The sequence below is a fragment of the Crinia signifera genome, chromosome 6 (genome assembly GCF_055691185.1).
Source record: "Crinia signifera chromosome 6, ASM5569118v1, whole genome shotgun sequence".
Taxonomy (NCBI): domain Eukaryota; kingdom Metazoa; phylum Chordata; class Amphibia; order Anura; family Myobatrachidae; genus Crinia; species Crinia signifera.
The window spans coordinates 51,615,093-51,632,436 of NC_139222.1; the positions used below are offsets into that span (position 1 = coordinate 51,615,093).

At 40.5% G+C, this 17,344-nt stretch overlaps 32 non-coding genes and 3 pseudogenes across 32 annotated transcripts; all 35 read left to right on the forward strand.

The window, feature by feature from the left end:
* The first annotated feature begins 171 nt into the window (after positions 1–171).
* Positions 172–290, forward strand: LOC146017538 (5S ribosomal RNA). The gene has a single exon (XR_014450407.1). It is a non-coding gene; the product is annotated as a 5S ribosomal RNA (ribosomal RNA).
* Positions 291–636: 346 nt separating this feature from the next.
* Positions 637–755, forward strand: LOC146016509 (5S ribosomal RNA). Its single transcript, XR_014449400.1, has one exon. It is a non-coding gene; the product is annotated as a 5S ribosomal RNA (ribosomal RNA).
* Positions 756–1,100: 345 nt separating this feature from the next.
* Positions 1,101–1,219, forward strand: LOC146016252 (5S ribosomal RNA). The gene has a single exon (XR_014449149.1). It is a non-coding gene; the product is annotated as a 5S ribosomal RNA (ribosomal RNA).
* Positions 1,220–1,564: 345 nt separating this feature from the next.
* LOC146015147 (5S ribosomal RNA) lies at positions 1,565–1,683 on the forward strand. Its single transcript, XR_014448076.1, has one exon. It is a non-coding gene; the product is annotated as a 5S ribosomal RNA (ribosomal RNA).
* A 1,321-nt stretch (positions 1,684–3,004) lies between these two features.
* LOC146017322 (5S ribosomal RNA) lies at positions 3,005–3,123 on the forward strand. The gene has a single exon (XR_014450199.1). It is a non-coding gene; the product is annotated as a 5S ribosomal RNA (ribosomal RNA).
* A 346-nt stretch (positions 3,124–3,469) lies between these two features.
* On the forward strand, positions 3,470–3,588 carry LOC146013958 (5S ribosomal RNA). Its single transcript, XR_014446919.1, has one exon. It is a non-coding gene; the product is annotated as a 5S ribosomal RNA (ribosomal RNA).
* A 346-nt stretch (positions 3,589–3,934) lies between these two features.
* Positions 3,935–4,053, forward strand: LOC146014193 (5S ribosomal RNA). The gene has a single exon (XR_014447145.1). It is a non-coding gene; the product is annotated as a 5S ribosomal RNA (ribosomal RNA).
* Positions 4,054–4,398: 345 nt separating this feature from the next.
* On the forward strand, positions 4,399–4,517 carry LOC146013509 (5S ribosomal RNA). Its single transcript, XR_014446485.1, has one exon. It is a non-coding gene; the product is annotated as a 5S ribosomal RNA (ribosomal RNA).
* Positions 4,518–4,863: 346 nt separating this feature from the next.
* On the forward strand, positions 4,864–4,982 carry LOC146017218 (5S ribosomal RNA). The gene has a single exon (XR_014450089.1). It is a non-coding gene; the product is annotated as a 5S ribosomal RNA (ribosomal RNA).
* A 345-nt stretch (positions 4,983–5,327) lies between these two features.
* LOC146015299 (5S ribosomal RNA) lies at positions 5,328–5,446 on the forward strand. Its single transcript, XR_014448224.1, has one exon. It is a non-coding gene; the product is annotated as a 5S ribosomal RNA (ribosomal RNA).
* A 346-nt stretch (positions 5,447–5,792) lies between these two features.
* On the forward strand, positions 5,793–5,911 carry LOC146015170 (5S ribosomal RNA). The gene has a single exon (XR_014448099.1). It is a non-coding gene; the product is annotated as a 5S ribosomal RNA (ribosomal RNA).
* Positions 5,912–6,257: 346 nt separating this feature from the next.
* Positions 6,258–6,376, forward strand: LOC146011226 (5S ribosomal RNA; annotated as a pseudogene).
* A 345-nt stretch (positions 6,377–6,721) lies between these two features.
* LOC146014512 (5S ribosomal RNA) lies at positions 6,722–6,840 on the forward strand. Its single transcript, XR_014447464.1, has one exon. It is a non-coding gene; the product is annotated as a 5S ribosomal RNA (ribosomal RNA).
* Positions 6,841–7,185: 345 nt separating this feature from the next.
* On the forward strand, positions 7,186–7,304 carry LOC146015479 (5S ribosomal RNA). The gene has a single exon (XR_014448400.1). It is a non-coding gene; the product is annotated as a 5S ribosomal RNA (ribosomal RNA).
* A 345-nt stretch (positions 7,305–7,649) lies between these two features.
* On the forward strand, positions 7,650–7,768 carry LOC146013966 (5S ribosomal RNA). Its single transcript, XR_014446927.1, has one exon. It is a non-coding gene; the product is annotated as a 5S ribosomal RNA (ribosomal RNA).
* A 344-nt stretch (positions 7,769–8,112) lies between these two features.
* Positions 8,113–8,231, forward strand: LOC146015570 (5S ribosomal RNA). The gene has a single exon (XR_014448487.1). It is a non-coding gene; the product is annotated as a 5S ribosomal RNA (ribosomal RNA).
* A 345-nt stretch (positions 8,232–8,576) lies between these two features.
* LOC146016890 (5S ribosomal RNA) lies at positions 8,577–8,695 on the forward strand. The gene has a single exon (XR_014449770.1). It is a non-coding gene; the product is annotated as a 5S ribosomal RNA (ribosomal RNA).
* A 346-nt stretch (positions 8,696–9,041) lies between these two features.
* Positions 9,042–9,160, forward strand: LOC146017060 (5S ribosomal RNA). Its single transcript, XR_014449935.1, has one exon. It is a non-coding gene; the product is annotated as a 5S ribosomal RNA (ribosomal RNA).
* Positions 9,161–9,505: 345 nt separating this feature from the next.
* LOC146010785 (5S ribosomal RNA) lies at positions 9,506–9,624 on the forward strand (annotated as a pseudogene).
* Positions 9,625–9,969: 345 nt separating this feature from the next.
* LOC146015244 (5S ribosomal RNA) lies at positions 9,970–10,088 on the forward strand. The gene has a single exon (XR_014448171.1). It is a non-coding gene; the product is annotated as a 5S ribosomal RNA (ribosomal RNA).
* A 345-nt stretch (positions 10,089–10,433) lies between these two features.
* Positions 10,434–10,552, forward strand: LOC146017549 (5S ribosomal RNA). The gene has a single exon (XR_014450418.1). It is a non-coding gene; the product is annotated as a 5S ribosomal RNA (ribosomal RNA).
* Positions 10,553–10,897: 345 nt separating this feature from the next.
* LOC146017021 (5S ribosomal RNA) lies at positions 10,898–11,016 on the forward strand. The gene has a single exon (XR_014449897.1). It is a non-coding gene; the product is annotated as a 5S ribosomal RNA (ribosomal RNA).
* A 345-nt stretch (positions 11,017–11,361) lies between these two features.
* On the forward strand, positions 11,362–11,480 carry LOC146010687 (5S ribosomal RNA; annotated as a pseudogene).
* A 345-nt stretch (positions 11,481–11,825) lies between these two features.
* Positions 11,826–11,944, forward strand: LOC146015113 (5S ribosomal RNA). Its single transcript, XR_014448044.1, has one exon. It is a non-coding gene; the product is annotated as a 5S ribosomal RNA (ribosomal RNA).
* A 344-nt stretch (positions 11,945–12,288) lies between these two features.
* On the forward strand, positions 12,289–12,407 carry LOC146014787 (5S ribosomal RNA). Its single transcript, XR_014447731.1, has one exon. It is a non-coding gene; the product is annotated as a 5S ribosomal RNA (ribosomal RNA).
* Positions 12,408–12,754: 347 nt separating this feature from the next.
* Positions 12,755–12,873, forward strand: LOC146016510 (5S ribosomal RNA). The gene has a single exon (XR_014449401.1). It is a non-coding gene; the product is annotated as a 5S ribosomal RNA (ribosomal RNA).
* A 345-nt stretch (positions 12,874–13,218) lies between these two features.
* LOC146016253 (5S ribosomal RNA) lies at positions 13,219–13,337 on the forward strand. The gene has a single exon (XR_014449150.1). It is a non-coding gene; the product is annotated as a 5S ribosomal RNA (ribosomal RNA).
* Positions 13,338–13,682: 345 nt separating this feature from the next.
* On the forward strand, positions 13,683–13,801 carry LOC146016811 (5S ribosomal RNA). Its single transcript, XR_014449688.1, has one exon. It is a non-coding gene; the product is annotated as a 5S ribosomal RNA (ribosomal RNA).
* A 345-nt stretch (positions 13,802–14,146) lies between these two features.
* On the forward strand, positions 14,147–14,265 carry LOC146017323 (5S ribosomal RNA). Its single transcript, XR_014450200.1, has one exon. It is a non-coding gene; the product is annotated as a 5S ribosomal RNA (ribosomal RNA).
* A 346-nt stretch (positions 14,266–14,611) lies between these two features.
* Positions 14,612–14,730, forward strand: LOC146017561 (5S ribosomal RNA). Its single transcript, XR_014450429.1, has one exon. It is a non-coding gene; the product is annotated as a 5S ribosomal RNA (ribosomal RNA).
* A 346-nt stretch (positions 14,731–15,076) lies between these two features.
* LOC146014194 (5S ribosomal RNA) lies at positions 15,077–15,195 on the forward strand. The gene has a single exon (XR_014447146.1). It is a non-coding gene; the product is annotated as a 5S ribosomal RNA (ribosomal RNA).
* Positions 15,196–15,540: 345 nt separating this feature from the next.
* LOC146013521 (5S ribosomal RNA) lies at positions 15,541–15,659 on the forward strand. The gene has a single exon (XR_014446496.1). It is a non-coding gene; the product is annotated as a 5S ribosomal RNA (ribosomal RNA).
* A 346-nt stretch (positions 15,660–16,005) lies between these two features.
* Positions 16,006–16,124, forward strand: LOC146017094 (5S ribosomal RNA). The gene has a single exon (XR_014449968.1). It is a non-coding gene; the product is annotated as a 5S ribosomal RNA (ribosomal RNA).
* Positions 16,125–16,469: 345 nt separating this feature from the next.
* Positions 16,470–16,588, forward strand: LOC146015301 (5S ribosomal RNA). The gene has a single exon (XR_014448226.1). It is a non-coding gene; the product is annotated as a 5S ribosomal RNA (ribosomal RNA).
* A 346-nt stretch (positions 16,589–16,934) lies between these two features.
* Positions 16,935–17,053, forward strand: LOC146015958 (5S ribosomal RNA). The gene has a single exon (XR_014448865.1). It is a non-coding gene; the product is annotated as a 5S ribosomal RNA (ribosomal RNA).
* The last annotated feature ends 291 nt before the right edge of the window (positions 17,054–17,344 follow it).

Sequence of the window (17,344 nt, forward strand, 5' to 3'; positions counted from 1 at the left end):
GTTGATCCTCTTTTGTAGTTTAATTTAAGACCCCCTGCTAATATCATGTCCTGTAGTTCTTTTTACATTACCAACACATGATTTTTTTCAGTAAGCCAATACAGTTAGGAAACTTTTGTATTAGCTTACCTGGTGATAGAAGTAGAAGAGGGCAAAAAAAAGATTTAATTCACCTACAGCCATACCACATTGGATAGGCCCAATCTCGTCTGATCTTGGAAGCTAAGCAGTGTTGGGCCTGGTTAGTACTTGGGTGGGAGACCACATGGGAACACCAGGTGCTGTAGGTTTTTTCACATTACTGGCAAATTGTTTTTTATTCTCTAGCTATTTAAATTGGAAACTTTTTCTTTTTATTGCCAGTACAGACATTTGGAAGAGGTCAAACATACACAATAGCCATCACCTAAAGACTTACCACACTGTTTAGGCCCAATTCCAACTGCTTTTGGCAGCTAAACAGTGTTGAGCCTCTTTAGTAGTTTAATTTAAGACCCCCTGCTAATATCATGTCCTGTAGGTCTTTTTACATTACCAACACATGATTTTTTTCAGTAAGCCAATACAGTTAGGAAACTTTTTTATTAGCTTACCTGGTGATAGAAGTAGAAGAGGGCAAAAAAGTGCCTGTATCTCACCTACAGCCATACCACATTGGATAGGCCCAATCTCGTCTGATCTTGGAAGCTAAGCAGTGTTGGCCCTGGTTAGTACTTAGGTGGGAGACCACCTGGGAACACCAGGTGCTGTAGGTTTTTTCACATTACTGGCAAATTGGTTTTATTCTCTAGCTATTTAAATTGGAAACTTTTTCTTTTTATTGCCAGCACAGACATTTGGAAGAGGTCAAACAGACACAATAGCCATCACCTAAAGACTTACCACACTGTTTAGGCTCAATTCCAACTGCTTTTGGCAGCTAAACAGTGTTGAGCCTGTTTAGTAGTTTAATTTAAGACCCCCTGCTAATATCATGTCCTGTAGGTCTTTTTACCTTACCAACACATGATTTTTTTCAGTAAGCCAATACAGTTAGGAAACTTTTTTATTAGCTTACCAGGTGATAGAAGTAGAAGAGGGCAAAAAAGTGCCTGTATCTCAACTACAGCCATACCACATTGGGTAGGCCCAATCTCGTCTGATCTTGGAAGCTAAGCAGTGTTGGGCCTGGTTAGTACTTGGGTGGGAGACCACCTGGGAACACCAGGTGCTGTAGGTTTTTTCACATTACTGGCAAATTGTTTTTATTCTCTAGCTATTTATATTGGAAACTTTTTCTTTTTATTGCCAGCACAGACATTTGGAAGAGGTCAAACAGACACAATAGCCATCACCTAAAGACTTACCACACTGTTTAGGCTCAATTCCAACTGCTTTTGGCAGCTAAACAGTGTTGAGCCTGTTTAGTAGTTTAATTTAAGACCCCCTGCTAATATCATGTCCTGTAGGTCTTTTTACATTACCAACACATGATTTTTTTCAGTAAGCCAATACAGTTAGGAAACTTTTTTATTAGCTTACCAGGTGATAGAAGTAGAAGAGGGCAAAAAAGTGCCTGTATCTCACCTACAGCCATACCACATTGGATAGGCCCAATCTCATCTGATCTTGGAAGCTAAGCAGTGTTGGGCCTGGTTAGTACTTAGGTGGGAGATCACATGGGAACACCAGGTGCTGTAGGTTTTTTCACATTACTGGCAAATTGTTTTTATTCTCTAGCTATTTATATTGGAAACTTTTTCGGTACTTGTTTCCTAGAACGGCCACAATCGTGAGTGATCGTGGCTCTTAATTAAGGGACACGATCCTCACGATGTTGCCGATTTTTTACATTTTTTTGCCTTTGATTGACAGAAATCGGGTCAATCGGTCGGTCGCGACCAATTAAAATCGGCCGCGATGCGACCGACCGATTGACCCGATTTTTCCATAGACTTCAATGTTAAAAAATCTTTTAACATTGAAATCGGGAGGATCGTGTCGGTCTTGTGCCATTATAATGGCACAAGATGAGATGGACTTGATTAAGTCCATCTCACATAGGGAAAATTGATAAAAAAGGTGAAATGGGTCAATATGACCCATTTCACATTTTTTATGTGCCCGCCATGACCCCACGATAGACGTGAACCCGAAGCGTGGCGAGCGCAGCGAGCCCGCGAGGGGCGGCGGTACGCGTCCTCCGACCTTTTCATTCCCCTACTATCCACTAGGGCGTGGAGTGAGAATATAATAGTGTGGCGAGCGCAGCGAGCCACCGAGCCCGAAGCGTGGCGAGCGCAGCGAGCCCCGCGAGGGGACGCGTATACCTGTGAAGTTATACGCGTCCCCTCGCGGGGCTCGCTGCGCTCGCCACGCTTCGGGCTCGGTGGCTCGCTGCGCTCGCCACACTATTATATTCTCACTCCACGCCCTAGTGGATAGTAGGGGAATGAAAAGGTCGGAGGACGCGTACCGCCGCCCCTCGCGGGCTCGCTGCGCTCGCCACGCTTCGGGTTCACGTCTATCGTGGGGTCTAGCACACTTACTAACATTTGTGGGGGCAATTAAAAAAAATCTGGTGAAAAAATAAAAAAATCGGGTGAAAAATCGGCCGATCGGATCGGTCGCATCGCATGCGACCAAATCGCATGCGATGCGACCGATCCGATTTTTTATCTTCCGACCACAACGATCTAAATCGTTGTGGCCGTGCTAGGAAACAAGTACCACTTTTTCTTTTTATTGCCAGCACAGACATTTGGAAGAGGTCAAACAGACACAATAGCCATCACCTAAAGACTTACCACATTGTTTAGGCTCAATTAAAACTGCTTTTGGCAGCTAAACAGTGTTGAGCCTCTTTTGTAGTTTAATTTAAGACCCCCTGCTAATATCATGTCCTGTAGGTCTTTTTACATTACCAACACATGATTTTTTTCATTAAGCCAATACAGTTAGGAAACTTTTGTATTACCTTACCTGGTGATAGAAGTAGAAGAGGGCAAAAAAGTGCCTTTATCTCACCTACAGCCATACCACATTGGATAGGCCCAATCTTGTCTGATCTTGAAAGCTAAGCAGTGTTGGGCCTGGTTAGTACTTGGGTGGGAGACCACATGGGAACACCAGGTGCTGTAGGTTTTTTCACATTACTGGCAAATTGTTTTTATTCTCTAGCTATTTAAATTGGAAACTTTTTCTTTTTATTGCCAGTACAGACATTTGGAAGAGGTCAAACAGACACAATAGCCATCACCTAAAGACTTACCACACTGTTTAGGCCCAATTCCAACTGCTTTTGGCAGCTAAACAGTGTTGAGCCTCTTTAGTAGTTTAATTTAAGACCCCCTGCTAATATCATGTCCTGTAGGTCTTTTTACATTACCAACACATGATTTTTTTTCATTAAGCCAATACAGTTAGGAAACTTTTTTATTAGCTTACCTGGTGATAGAAGTAGAAGAGGGCAAAAAAGTGCCTGTATCTCACCTACAGCCATACCGCATTGGATAGGCCCAATCTCGTCTGATCTTGGAAGCTAAGCAGTGTTGGGCCTGGTTAGTACTTGGGTGGGAGACCACATGGGAACACCAGGTGCTGTAGGTTTTTTCACATTACAGGCAAATTGTTTTTATTCTCTAGCTATTTAAATTGGAAACTTTTTCTTTTTATTGCCAGTACAGACATTTGGAAGAGGTCAAACAGACACAATAGTCATCACCTAAAGACTTACCACACTGTTTAGGCCCAATTCCAACTGCTTTTGGCAGCTAAACAGTGTTGAGCCTGTTTAGTAGTTTAATTTAAGACCCCCTGCTAATATCATGTCCTGTAGGTCTTTTTACATTACCAACACATGATTTTTTTTAAGTAAGCCAATACAGTTAGGAAACTTTTTTATTAGCTTACCTGGTGATAGAAGTAGAAGAGGGCAAAAAAGTGCCTGTATCTCACCTACAGCCATACCACATTGGATAGGCCCAATCTCGTCTGATCTTGGTAGCTAAGCAGTGTTGGGCCTGGTTAGTACTTGGGTGGGAGACCACCTGGGAACACCAGGTGCTGTAGGTTTTTTCACATTACTGGCAAATTGTTTTTATTCTCTAGCTATTTAAATTGGAAACTTTTTCTTTTTATTGCCAGCACAGACATTTGGAAGAGGTCAAACAGACACAATAGCCATCACCTAAAGACTTACCACACTGTTTAGGCTCAATTCCAACTGCTTTTGGCAGCTAAACAGTGTTGAGCCTCTTTTGTAGTTTAATTTAAGACCCCTTGCTAATATCATGTCCTGTAGGTCTTTTTACATTACCAACACATGATTTTTTTCAGTAAGCCAATACAGTTAGGAAACTTTTGTATTAGCTTACCTGGTGATAGAAGTAGAAGAGGGCAAAAAAGTACCTGTATCTCACCTACAGCCATACCACATTGGATAGGCCCAATCTCGTCTGATCTTGGAAGCTAAGCAGTGTTGGGCCTGGTTAGTACTTGGGTGGGAGACCACCTGGGAACACCAGGTGCTGTAGGTTTTTTCACATTACAGGCAAATTGTTTTTATTCTCTAGCTATTTAAATTGGAAACTTTTCCTTTTTATTGCCAGTACAGACATTTGGAAGAGGTCAAACAGACACAATAGCCATCACCTAAAGACTTACCACACTGTTTAGGCCCAATTCCAACTGCTTTTGGCAGCTAAACAGTGTTGAGCCTCTTTTGTAGTTTAATTTAGGACCCCCCTGCTAATATCATGTCCTGTAGGTCTTTTTACATTACCAACACATGATTTTTTTCAGTAAGCCAATACAGTTAGGAAACTTTTGTATTAGCTTACCTGGTGATAGAAGTAGAAGAGGGCAAAAAAGTGCCTTTAACTCACCTACAGCCATACCACATTGGATAGGCCCAATCTCGTCTGATCTTGGAAGCTAAGCAGTGTTGGGCCTGGTTAGTACTTGGGTGGGAGACCACATGGGAACACCGGCTGCTGTAGGTTTTTTCACATTACTGGCAAATTGTTTTTATTCTCTAGCTATTTAAATAGGAAACTTTTTCTTTTTATTGCCAGCACAGACATTTGGAAGAGGTCAAACAGACACAATAGCCATCACCTAAAGACTTACCAAACTGTTTAGGCCCAATTCCAACTGCTTTTGGCAGCTAAACAGTGTTGAGCCTCTTTAGTAGTTTAATTTAAGACCCCCTGCTAATATCATGTCCTGTAGGTCTTTTTACATTACCAACACATGATTTTTTTCAGTAAGCCAATAGAGTTAGGAAAATTTTTTATTAGCTTACCTGGTGATAGAAGTAGAAGAGGGCAAAAAAGTGCCTGTATCTCACCTACAGCCATACCACATTGGATAGGCCCAATCTCGTCTGATCTTGGAAGCTAAGCAGTGTTGGGCCTGGTTAGTACTTGGGTGGGAGACCACATGGGAACACCAGGTGCTGTATGTTTTTTCACATTACAGGCAAATTATTTTTATTCTCTAGCTATTTAAATTGGAAACTTTTTATTTTTATTGCCAGTACAGACATTTGGAAGAGGTCAAACAGACACAATAGCCATCACCTAAAGACTTACCACACTGTTTAGGCCCAATTCCAACTGCTTTTGGCAGCTAAACAGTGTTGAGCCTGTTTAGTAGCTTAATTTAAGACCCCCTGCTAATATCATGTCCTGTAGGTCTTTTTACATTACCAACACATGATTTTTTTTAAGTAAGCCAATACAGTTAGGAAACTTTTTTATTAGCTTACCTGGTGATAGAAGTAGAAGAGGGCAAAAAAGTGCCTGTATCTCACCTACAGCCGTACCACATTGGATAGGCCCAATCTCGTCTGATCTTGGAAGCTAAGCAGTGTTGGGCCTGGTTAGTACTTGGGTGGGAGACCACATGGGAACACCAGGTGCTGTAGGTTTTTTCACATTACTGGCAAATTGTTTTTATTCTCTAGCTATTTAAATTGGAAACTTTTTCTTTTTATTGCCAGCACAGACATTTGGAAGAGGTCAAACAGACACAATAGCCATCACCTAAAGACTTACCACACTGTTTAGGCCCAATTCCAACTGCTTTTGGCAGCTAAACAGTGTTGAGCCTCTTTTGTAGTTTCATTTAAGACCCCCTGCTAATATCATGTCCTGTAGGTCTTTTTACATTACCAACACATGATTTTTTTTCAGTAAGCCAATACAGTTAGGAAACTTTTTTATTAGCTTACCTGGTGATAGAAGTAGAAGATGGCAAAAAAGTGCCTGTATCTCACCTACAGCCATACCACATTGGATAGGCCCAATCTCGTCTGATCTTGGAAGCTAAGCAGTGTTGGCCATGGTTAGTACTTGGGTGGGAGACCACCTGGGGACACCAGGTGCTGTAGGTTTTTTTTACGTTACTGGCAAATTGTTTTTATTCTCTAGCTATTTAAATTGGAAACTTTTTCTTTTAATTGCCAGCACAGACATTTGGAAGAGGTCAAACAGACACAATAGCCATCACCTAAAGACTTACCACACTGTTTAGGCTCAATTACAACTGCTTTTGGCAGCTAAACAGTGTTGAGCCTCTTTTGTAGTTTAATTTAAGACCCCCTGCTAATATCATGTCCTGTAGGTCTTTTTACATTACCAACACATGATTTTTTTCAGTAAGCCAATACAGTTAGGAAACTTTTGTATTAGCTTACCTGGTGATACAAGTAGAAGAGGGAAAAAAGTGCCTGTATCTCACCTGCAGCCATACCACATTGGATAGGCCCAATCTCGTCTGATCTTGGAAGCTAAGCAGTGTTGGGCCTGGTTAGTACTTGGGTGGGAGACCACATGGGAACACCAGGTGCTGTAGGTTTTTTCACATTACTGGCAAATTGTTTTTATTCTCTAGCTATTTATATTGGAATCTTTTTCTTTTTATTGCCAGCACAGACATTTGGAAGAGGTCAAACAGACACAATAGCCATCACCTAAAGACTTACCACACTGTTTAGGCTCAATTCCAACTGCTTTTGGCAGCTAAAAAGTGTTGAGCCTCTTTTGTAGTTTAATTTAAGACCCCCTGCTAATATCATGTCCTGTAGGTCTTTTTACATTACCAACACATGATTTTTTTCAGTAAGCCAATACAGTTAGGAAACTTTTGTATTAGCTTACCTGGTGATAGAAGTAGAAGAGGGCAAAAAAGTGCCTTTAACTCACATACAGCCATACCACATTGGATAGGCCCAATCTCGTCTGATCTTGGAAGCTAAGCAGTGTTGGGCCTGGTTAGTACTTGGGTGGGAGACCACATGGGAACACCAGGTGCTGTAGGTTTTTTCACATTACTGGCAAATTGTTTTTATTCTCTAGCTATTTAAATTGGAAACATTTTCTTTTTATTGCCAGCACAGACATTTGGAAGAGGTCAAACAGACACAATAGCCATCACCTAAAGACTTACCACACTGTTTAGGCTCAATTCCAACTGCTTTTGGCAGCTAAACAGTGTTGAGCCTCTTTTGTAGTTTAATTTAAGACCCCCTGCTAATATCATGTCCTTTAGGTCTTTTTACATTACCAACATATGATTTTTTTCAGTAAGCCAATACAGTTAGGAAACTTTTGTATTAGCTTACCTGGTGATAGAAGTAGAAGAGGGCAAAAAAGTGTCTTTAACTCACCTACAGCCATACCACATTGGACAGGCCCAATCTCGTCTGATCTTGGAAGCTAAGCAGTGTTGGGCCTGGTTAGTACTTGGGTGGGAGACCACATGGGAACACCAGGTGCTGTAGGTTTTTTCACATTACTGGCAAATTGTTTTTATTCTCTAGCTATTTAAATTGGAAACATTTTCTTTTTATTGCCAGCACAGACATTTGGAAGAGGTCAAACAGACACAATAGCCATCACCTAAAGACTTACCACACTGTTTAGGCCCAATTCCAACTGCTTTTAGCAGCTAAACAGTGTTGAGCCTCTTTAGTAGTTTAATTTAAGACCCCTGCTAATATCATGTCCTGTAGGTCTTTTTACATTACCAACACATGATTTTTTTCAGTAAGCCAATACAGTTAGGAAACTTTTTTATTAGCTTACTTGGTGATAGAAGTAGAAGAGGGCAAAAAAGTGACAGTATCTCAGCTACAGCCATACCACATTGGATAGGCCCAATCTCGTCTGATCTTGGAAGCTAAGCAGTGTTGGGCCTGGTTAGTACTTGGGTGGGAGACCACATGGGAACACCAGGTGCTGTAGGTTTTTTCACATTACAGGCAAATTGTTTTTATTCTCTAGCTATTTAAATTGGAAACTTTTTCTTTTTATTGCCAGTACAGACATTTGGAAGAGGTCAAACAGATACAATAGCCATCACCTAAAGACTTACCACACTGTTTAGGCTTAATTCCAACTGCTTTTGGCAGCTAAACAGTGTTGAGCCTCTTTAGTAGTTTAATTTAAGACCCCCTGCTAATATCATGTCCTGTAGGTCTTTTTACATTACCAACACATGATTTTTTTCAGTAAGCCAATACAGTTAGGAAACTTTTGCATTAGCTTACCTAGTGATAGAAGTAGAAGAGGGCAAAAAAGTGCCTGTATTTCACCTACAGCCATACCACATTGGATAGGCCCAATCTCGTCTGATCTTGGAAGCTAAGCAGTGTTGGGCCTGGTTAGTACTTGGGTTGGAGACCACATGGGAACACCAGGTGCTGTAGGTTTTTTTCACATTACAGGCAAATTGTTTTTATTCTCTAGCTATTTATATTGGAAACTTTTTCTTTTTATTGCCAGCACAGACATTTGGAAGAGGTCAAACAGACACAATAGCCATCACCTAAAGACTTACCACACTGTTTAGGCTCAATTCCAACTGCTTTTGGCAGCTAAACAGTGTTGAGCCTCTTTTGTAGTTTAATTTAAGACCCCCTGCTAATATCATGTCCTGTAGGTCTTTTTACATTACCAACACATGATTTTTTTCAGTAAGCCAATACAGTTAGGAAACTTTTGTATTAGCTTACCTGGTGATAGAAGTAGAAGAGGGCAAAAAAGTGCCTTTAACTCTCCTACAGCCATACCACATTGGATAGGCCCAATCTCGTCTGATATTGGAAGCTAAGCAGTGTTGGGCCTGGTTAGTACTTGGGTGGGAGACCACATGGGAACACCAGGTGCTGTAGGTTTTTTCACATTACTGGCAAATTGTTTTTATTCTCTAGCTATTTATATTGGAAACTTTTTCTTTTTATTGCCAGCACAGACATTTGGAAGAGGTCAAACAGACACAATAGCCATCACCTAAAGACTTGCCACACTGTTTAGGCTCAATTCCAACTGCTTTTGGCAGCTAAACAGTGTTGAGCCTCTTTTGTAGTTTAATTTAAGACCCCCTGCTAATATCATGTCCTGTAGGTCTTTTTACATTACCAACACATGATTTTTTTCAGTAAGCCAATACAGTTAGGAAACTTTTGTATTAGCTTACCTGGTGATAGAAGTAGAAGAGGGCAAAAAAGTGGCTTGAACTCACCTACAGCCATACCACATTGGATAGGCCCAATCTCGTCTGATCTTGGAAGCTAAGCAGTGTTTGCCCTGGTTAGTACTTGGGTGGGAGACCACATGGGAACACCAGGTGCTGTAGGTTTTTTCACATTACTGGCAAATTGTTTTTATTCTCTAGCTATTTCAATTGGAAACTTTTTCTTTTTATTGCCAGCACAGACATTTGGAAGAGGTCAAACAGACACAATAGCCATCACCTAAAGACTTACCACACTGTTTAGGCCCAATTCCAACTGCTTTTGGCAGCTAAACAGTGTTGAGCCTCTTTTGTAGTTTCATTTAAGACCCCCTGCTAATATCATGTCCAGTAGGTCTTTTTACATTACCAACACATGATTTTTTTCAGTAAGCCAATACAGTTAGGAAACTTTTTTATTAGCTTACCTGGTGATAGAAGTAGAAGATGGCAAAAAAGTGCCTGTATCTCACCTACAGCCATACCACATTGGATAGGCCCAATCTCGTCTGATCTTGAAAGCTAAGCAGTGTTGGGCCTGGTTAGTACTTGGGTGGGAGACCACATGGGAACACCAGGTGCTGTAGGTTTTTTCACATTACTGGCAAATTGTTTTTATTCTCTAGCTATTTATATTGGAAACTTTTTCTTTTTATTGCCAGCACAGACATTTGGAAGAGGTCAAACAGACACAATAGCCATCACCTAAAGACTTACCACACTGTTTAGGCTCAATTCCAACTGCTTTTGGCAGCTAAACAGTGTTGAGCCTCTTTTGTAGTTTAATTTAAGACCCCCTGCTAATATCATGTCCTGTAGGTCTTTTTACATTACCAACACATGATTTTTTTCAGTAAGCCAATACAGTTAGGAAACTTTTTTATTAGCTTACCTGGTGATAGAAGTAGAAGAGGGCAAAAAAGGGCCTGGATTTCACCTACAGCCATACCACATTGGATAGGCCCAATCTCGTCTGATCTTGGAAGCTAAGCAGTGTTGGGCCTGGTTAGTACTTGGGTGGGAGACCACATGGGAACACCAGGTGCTGTAGGTTTTTTCACATTACAGGCAAATTGTTTTTATTCTCTAGCTATTTAAATTGGAAACTTTTTCTTTTTATTGCCAGTACAGACATTTGGAAGAGGTCAAACAGACACAATAGCCATCACCTAAAGTCTTACCACACTGTTTAGGCCCAATTCCAACTGCTTTTGGCAGCTAAACAGTGTTGAGCCTCTTTAGTAGTTTAATTTAAGACCCCCTGCTAATATCATGTCCTGTAGGTCTTTTTACATTACCAACACATGATTTTTTTCAGTAAGCCAATACAGTTAGGAAACTTTTGTATTAGCTTACCTGGTGATAGAAGTAGAAGAGGGCAAAAAAGTGCCTGTATCTCACCTACAGCCATACCACATTGGATAGGCCCAATCTCGTTTGATGTTGGAAGCTAAGCAGTGTTGGGCCTGGTTAGTACTTGGGTGGGAGACCACATGGGAACACCAGGTGCTGTAGGTTTTTTCACATTACTGGCAAATTGTTTTTATTCTCTAGCTATTTAAATTGGAAACTTTTTCTTTTTATTGCCAGTACATACATTTGGAAGAGGTCAAACAGACACAATATCCATCACCTAAAGACTTACCACACTGTTTAGGCCCAATTCCAACTGCTTTTGGCAGCTAAACAGTGTTGAGCCTGTTTAGTAGTTTAATTTAAGACCCCCTGCTAATATCATGTCCTGTAGGTCTTTTTACATTACCAACACATGATTTTTTTCAGTAAACCAATACAGTTAGGAAACTTTTTTATTAGCTTACCTAGTGATAGAAGTAGAAGAGGGCAAAAAAGTGCCTGTATCTCACCTACAGCCGTACCACATTGGATAGGCCCAATCTCGTCTAATCTTGGAAGCTAAGCAGTGTTGGGCCTGGTTAGTACTTGGGTGGGAGACCACCTGGGAACACCAGGTGCTGTAGTTTTTTTCACATTACTGGCAAATTGTTTTTATTCTCTAGCTATTTAAATTGGAAACTTTTTCTTTTTATTGCCAGCACAGACATTTGGAAGAGGTCAAACAGACACAATAGCCATCACCTAAAGACTTACCACACTGTTTAGGCTCAATTCCAACTGCTTTTGGCAGCTAAACAGTGTTGAGCCTCTTTTGTAGTTTAATTTAAGACCCCCTGCTAATATCATGTCCTGTAGGTCTTTTTACATTACCAACACATGATTTTTTTTAGTAAGCCAATACAGTTAGGAAACTTTTGTATTAGCTTACCTGGTGATAGAAGTAGAAGAGGGCAAAAAAGTGCCTGTATCTCACCTACAGTCATACCACATTGGATAGGCCCAATCTCGTCTGATCTTGGAAGCTAAGCAGTGTTGGGCCTGGTTAGTACTTGGAAGGGAGACCACCTGGGAACACCAGGTGCTGTAGGTTTTTTCACATTACTTTCAAATTGTTTTTATTCTCTAGCTATTTATATTGGAAACTTTTTCTTTTTATTGCCAGCACAGACATTTGGAAGAGGTCAAACAGACACAATAGCCATCACCTAAAGACTTACCACACTGTTTAGGCTCAATTCCAACTGCTTTTGGCAGCTAAACAGTGTTGATCCTCTTTTGTAGTTTAATTTAAGACCCCCTGCTAATATCATGTCCTGTAGTTCTTTTTACATTACCAACACATGATTTTTTTCAGTAAGCCAATACAGTTAGGAAACTTTTGTATTAGCTTACCTGGTGATAGAAGTAGAAGAGGGCAAAAAAAAGATTTAATTCACCTACAGCCATACCACATTGGATAGGCCCAATCTCGTCTGATCTTGGAAGCTAAGCAGTGTTGGGCCTGGTTAGTACTTGGGTGGGAGACCACATGGGAACACCAGGTGCTGTAGGCTTTTTTCACATTACTGGCAAATTGTTTTTTATTCTCTAGCTATTTAAATTGGAAACTTTTTCTTTTTATTGCCAGTACAGACATTTGGAAGAGGTCAAACATACACAATAGCCATCACCTAAAGACTTACCACACTGTTTAGGCCCAATTCCAACTGCTTTTGGCAGCTAAACAGTGTTGAGCCTCTTTAGTAGTTTAATTTAAGACCCCCTGCTAATATCATGTCCTGTAGGTCTTTTTACATTACCAACACATGATTTTTTTCAGTAAGCCAATACAGTTAGGAAACTTTTTTATTAGCTTACCTGGTGATAGAAGTAGAAGAGGGCAAAAAAGTGCCTGTATCTCACCTACAGCCATACCACATTGGATAGGCCCAATCTCGTCTGATCTTGGAAGCTAAGCAGTGTTGGCCCTGGTTAGTACTTAGGTGGGAGACCACCTGGGAACACCAGGTGCTGTAGGTTTTTTCACATTACTGGCAAATTGTTTTTATTCTCTAGCTATTTAAATTGGAAACTTTTTCTTTTTATTGCCAGCACAGACATTTGGAAGAGGTCAAACAGACACAATAGCCATCACCTAAAGACTTACCACACTGTTTAGGCTCAATTCCAACTGCTTTTGGCAGCTAAACAGTGTTGAGCCTGTTTAGTAGTTTAATTTAAGACCCCCTGCTAATATCATGTCCTGTAGGTCTTTTTACCTTACCAACACATGATTTTTTTCAGTAAGCCAATACAGTTAGGAAACTTTTTTATTAGCTTACCAGGTGATAGAAGTAGAAGAGGGCAAAAAAGTGCCTGTATCTCAACTACAGCCATACCACATTGGGTAGGCCCAATCTCGTCTGATCTTGGAAGCTAAGCAGTGTTGGGCCTGGTTAGTACTTGGGTGGGAGACCACCTGGGAACACCAGGTGCTGTAGGTTTTTTCACATTACTGGCAAATTGTTTTTATTCTCTAGCTATTTATATTGGAAACTTTTTCTTTTTATTGCCAGCACAGACATTTGGAAGAGGTCAAACAGACACAATAGCCATCACCTAAAGACTTACCACACTGTTTAGGCTCAATTCCAACTGCTTTTGGCAGCTAAACAGTGTTGAGCCTGTTTAGTAGTTTAATTTAAGACCCCCTGCTAATATCATGTCCTGTAGGTCTTTTTACATTACCAACACATGATTTTTTTCAGTAAGCCAATACAGTTAGGAAACTTTTTTATTAGCTTACCAGGTGATAGAAGTAGAAGAGGGCAAAAAAGTGCCTGTATCTCACCTACAGCCATACCACATTGGATAGGCCCAATCTCGTCTGATCTTGGAAGCTAAGCAGTGTTGGGCCTGGTTAGTACTTAAGTGGGAGATCACATGGGAACACCAGGTGCTGTAGGTTTTTTCACATTACTGGCAAATTGTTTTTATTCTCTAGCTATTTATATTGGAAACTTTTTCTTTTTATTGCCAGCACAGACATTTGGAAGAGGTCAAACAGACACAATAGCCATCACCTAAAGACTTACCACATTGTTTAGGCTCAATTAAAACTGCTTTTGGCAGCTAAACAGTGTTGAGCCTCTTTTGTAGTTTAATTTAAGACCCCCTGCTAATATCATGTCCTGTAGGTCTTTTTACATTACCAACACATGATTTTTTTCATTAAGCCAATACAGTTAGGAAACTTTTGTATTACCTTACCTGGTGATAGAAGTAGAAGAGGGCAAAAAAGTGCCTTTATCTCACCTACAGCCATACCACATTGGATAGGCCCAATCTTGTCTGATCTTGAAAGCTAAGCAGTGTTGGGCCTGGTTAGTACTTGGGTGGGAGACCACATGGGAACACCAGGTGCTGTAGGTTTTTTCACATTACTGGCAAATTGTTTTTATTCTCTAGCTATTTAAATTGGAAACTTTTTCTTTTTATTGCCAGTACAGACATTTGGAAGAGGTCAAACAGACACAATAGCCATCACCTAAAGACTTACCACACTGTTTAGGCCCAATTCCAACTGCTTTTGGCAGCTAAACAGTGTTGAGCCTCTTTAGTAGTTTAATTTAAGACCCCCTGCTAATATCATGTCCTGTAGGTCTTTTTACATTACCAACACATGATTTTTTTTCATTAAGCCAATACAGTTAGGAAACTTTTTTATTAGCTTACCTGGTGATAGAAGTAGAAGAGGGCAAAAAAGTGCCTGTATCTCACCTACAGCCATACCACATTGGATAGGCCCAATCTCGTCTGATCTTGGAAGCTAAGCAGTGTTGGGCCTGGTTAGTACTTGGGTGGGAGACCACATGGGAACACCAGGTGCTGTAGGTTTTTTCACATTACAGGCAAATTGTTTTTATTCTCTAGCTATTTAAATTGGAAACTTTTTCTTTTTATTGCCAGTACAGACATTTGGAAGAGGTCAAACAGACACAATAGTCATCACCTAAAGACTTACCACACTGTTTAGGCCCAATTCCAACTGCTTTTGGCAGCTAAACAGTGTTGAGCCTGTTTAGTAGTTTAATTTAAGACCCCCTGCTAATATCATGTCCTGTAGGTCTTTTTACATTACCAACACATGATTTTTTTTAAGTAAGCCAATACAGTTAGGAAACTTTTTTATTAGCTTACCTGGTGATAGAAGTAGAAGAGGGCAAAAAAGTGCCTGTATCTCACCTACAGCCATACCACATTGGATAGGCCCAATCTCGTCTGATCTTGGTAGCTAAGCAGTGTTGGGCCTGGTTAGTACTTGGGTGGGAGACCACCTGGGAACACCAGGTGCTGTAGGTTTTTTCACATTACTGGCAAATTGTTTTTATTCTCTAGCTATTTAAATTGGAAACTTTTTCTTTTTATTGCCAGCACAGACATTTGGAAGAGGTCAAACAGACACAATAGCCATCACCTAAAGACTTACCACACTGTTTAGGCTCAATTCCAACTGCTTTTGGCAGCTAAACAGTGTTGAGCCTCTTTTGTAGTTTAATTTAAGACCCCTTGCTAATATCATGTCCTGTAGGTCTTTTTACATTACCAACACATGATTTTTTTCAGTAAGCCAATACAGTTAGGAAACTTTTGTATTAGCTTACCTGGTGATAGAAGTAGAAGAGGGCAAAAAAGTGCCTGTATCTCACCTACAGCCATACCACATTGGATAGGCCCAATCTCGTCTGATCTTGGAAGCTAAGCAGTGTTGGGCCTGGTTAGTACTTGGGTGGGAGACCACCTGGGAACACCAGGTGCTGTAGGTTTTTTCACATTACAGGCAAATTGTTTTTATTCTCTAGCTATTTAAATTGGAAACTTTTCCTTTTTATTGCCAGTACAGACATTTGGAAGAGGTCAAACAGACACAATAGCCATCACCTAAAGACTTACCACACTGTTTAGGCCCAATTCCAACTGCTTTTGGCAGCTAAACAGTGTTGAGCCTCTTTTGTAGTTTAATTTAGGACCCCCCTGCTAATATCATGTCCTGTAGGTCTTTTTACATTACCAACACATGATTTTTTTCAGTAAGCCAATACAGTTAGGAAACTTTTGTATTAGCTTACCTGGTGATAGAAGTAGAAGAGGGCAAAAAAGTGCCTTTAACTCACCTACAGCCATACCACATTGGATAGGCCCAATCTCGTCTGATCTTGGAAGCTAAGCAGTGTTGGGCCTGGTTAGTACTTGGGTGGGAGACCACATGGGAACACCAGCTGCTGTAGGTTTTTTCACATTACTGGCAAATTGTTTTTATTCTCTAGCTATTTAAATAGGAAACTTTTTCTTTTTATTGCCAGCACAGACATTTGGAAGAGGTCAAACAGACACAATAGCCATCACCTAAAGACTTACCAAACTGTTTAGGCCCAATTCCAACTGCTTTTGGCAGCTAAACAGTGTTGAGCCTCTTTAGTAGTTTAATTTAAGACCCCCTGCTAATATCATGTCCTGTAGGTCTTTTTACATTACCAACACATGATTTTTTTCAGTAAGCCAATAGAGTTAGGAAATTTTTTTATTAGCTTACCTGGTGATAGAAGTAGAAGAGGGCAAAAAAGTGCCTGTATCTCACCTACAGCCATACCACATTGGATAGGCCCAATCTCGTCTGATCTTGGAAGCTAAGCAGTGTTGGGCCTGGTTAGTACTTGGGTGGGAGACCACATGGGAACACCAGGTGCTGTATGTTTTTTCACATTACAGGCAAATTATTTTTATTCTCTAGCTATTTAAATTGGAAACTTTTTATTTTTATTGCCAGTACAGACATTTGGAAGAGGTCAAACAGACACAATAGCCATCACCTAAAGACTTACCACACTGTTTAGGCCCAATTCCAACTGTTTTTGGCAGCTAAACAGTGTTGAGCCTGTTTAGTAGCTTAATTTAAGACCCCCTGCTAATATCATGTCCTGTAGGTCTTTTTACATTACCAACACATGATTTTTTTTAAGTAAGCCAATACAGTTAGGAAACTTTTTTATTAGCTTACCTGGTGATAGAAGTAGAAGAGGGCAAAAAAGTGCCTGTATCTCACCTACAGCCATACCACATTGGATAGGCCCAATCTCGTCTGATCTTGGAAGCTAAGCAGTGTTGGGCCTGGTTAGTACTTGGGTGGGAGACCACATGGGAACACCAGGTGCGGTAGGTTTTTTCACATTACTGGCAAATTGTTTTTATTCTCTAGCTATTTAAATTGGAAACTTTTTCTTTTTATTGCCAGCACAGACATTTGGAAGAGGTCAAACAGACACAATAGCCATCACCTAAAGACTTACCACACTGTTTAGGCCCAATTCCAACTGCTTTTGGCAGCTAAACAGTGTTGAGCCTCTTTTGTAGTTTCATTTAAGACCCCCTGCTAATATCATGTCCTGTAGGTCTTTTTACATTACCAACACATGATTTTTTTCAGTAAGCCAATACAGTTAGGAAACTTTTT